The following is a 1,954-nucleotide window of genomic DNA, read 5'->3' as shown; positions in this document are numbered from 1 at the left end:
GTCAAGGAAACTTTGGGAGAGGTTTGGAGGGGGATGAAAATTAATATATAATAAAATTATAACTGTCGCAAAATGTAGTTGATAATGTCGGGAACAAAAAAAAATAGTATTTGGTTAAACAAAGGTGTTGTACGTGCATTCTTTAATCAAACTGGGGTTTTTTCTCTTCTGTTGTATCTTTCTCTCGAGGCAAATCGAGTTAGACACTTCAAATTACGATAACAAGCGCCCACGACTTCGACTGAAAAGAAGGTCAAGATGTTCCTTGATAGCTGTAATGTTATTAATAATGTTTGTGCTTTATGTTTTTTCTATCATCGATTAAGAGTCGTTGAATTCGTCAAACTGACAGAAGTGACTAGTTTAGTAAATGATTAATTATCACACATGATTCACAATTCTTGTATAGCGATGAACTTTCCAATCAAGACAAAGCAACCAGAGGTTTCTAAATCGATAAACAATTTTTTAAAAGGTAGAAAAACGTTTTCATCCTAAATGGAAGTTATTTTTGAAAAAAACACCAAAAAAACCCAACATATTTAGTAATCAATAATTCTTTTAGATTTCGGAGAGTGTCGGCTGCATTTTAGTAAATTACGGACTTCTGTGTTTCGGTTGCGGGTGAACCGTTCAATATTTATGAAGCAAAAGCAACTGCAGTGTTGACCGATATAATAGTAGTGTAAGAAATATCAGACAGTGTTTATTGCACAAATACTATTTTCTATTCTCCGTAAATTATATCCGTACTCATATCAAGGTTCAAGCACACCTTCCTGGGCACAGACCTCACCTACCTGAACTGTCTATACAGGACAGTGGGTTTAGTGGTTAGTGAGAAAGAAGAATGTGCCTTACAGGTAGTACTAAACCAAAAAACGTCCGACTGGGTCAAAGTTCGAAGTGCACCGAACTTTTGATAGAGAAGGTAACACCACAAGTCCTGTGATAAATGTGAGTGTTGGTTGTGAAAAAAATAGTTTCATCTGGGCAAAAAATGTATGCAATTGTTTTTTCATCTAGTACCATTGTGTCAAGTAGTATTGTGTTTGAAACATGTATGCGGTACCTGTAAAAAAAAGTACTCCAATGTTGTGCGAAACTAGGGTGTTATAAAAACATCTGGATATACCGAAAATGAGCAATGAAAGGTACCATTTTCTTCAGTTAATACTTTGAAGTAGGGGTTATAGTACTGATATTTATGGGTCAGAGTTTGGTTGATATATTGCATATAGTGTTTTTAAACACAAACGTTAACATGGTCGCCTATGGGATTTTATTTGGTATAGTCCAACCTACACTCGCTCTGGATAGAGCCGAAAGTCCGATTGGCTTAACTACTACACCAGGCCTCAGACCACAATTAATTTCGCTATATGTTTCTATATAGCCTTAGTGGCTATAACATTTTAATTAATATCAGCAGGCCCGTGGAGTTTTGTATGTACCTTTGCATGCCTGGGGGACACATACCCTGAAAAGGACGACCCCTGTTGTCCAGCTCTTTCTCCCAGCATATTGGTTTAAACAAACACACCCTCTTAACCAGGCCGGATTACGCCCATTTTACACAAAACGCACTACTTTTGCATGGGCCGGAATTACCACAAAGAAGTCTTCAATGTCAACAAGTTACACATGTTTACAAACTACATGCTCTCCCCTGTCACTTCAGTCAAATAGTTGCCACTTCATATCTGTCTGCCATGAAATAATCACAGTCAAACAGCAGACTACTTGCGCGGACAAATTTCCTGATTTCCTGTAATCTGAGGCCACCATCGAGGCCGGTGATACGCAACTCAGCTGCCCGAGTTGTCTGCAGTATAATATTGTCTAGACCACTTATCAGATAATACTACGGAAGAAGGAAATGTTTGGCGTCGGACATATGGTTAAGGACCACATAGATAATGACAGAGGAACAATGGACTCGTAAATCCAGTAT

The sequence above is a fragment of the Gigantopelta aegis genome, chromosome 6 (genome assembly GCF_016097555.1).
Source record: "Gigantopelta aegis isolate Gae_Host chromosome 6, Gae_host_genome, whole genome shotgun sequence".
NCBI lineage: Eukaryota > Metazoa > Mollusca > Gastropoda > Neomphalida > Peltospiridae > Gigantopelta > Gigantopelta aegis.
This window is presented reverse-complemented; position numbering follows the sequence as displayed.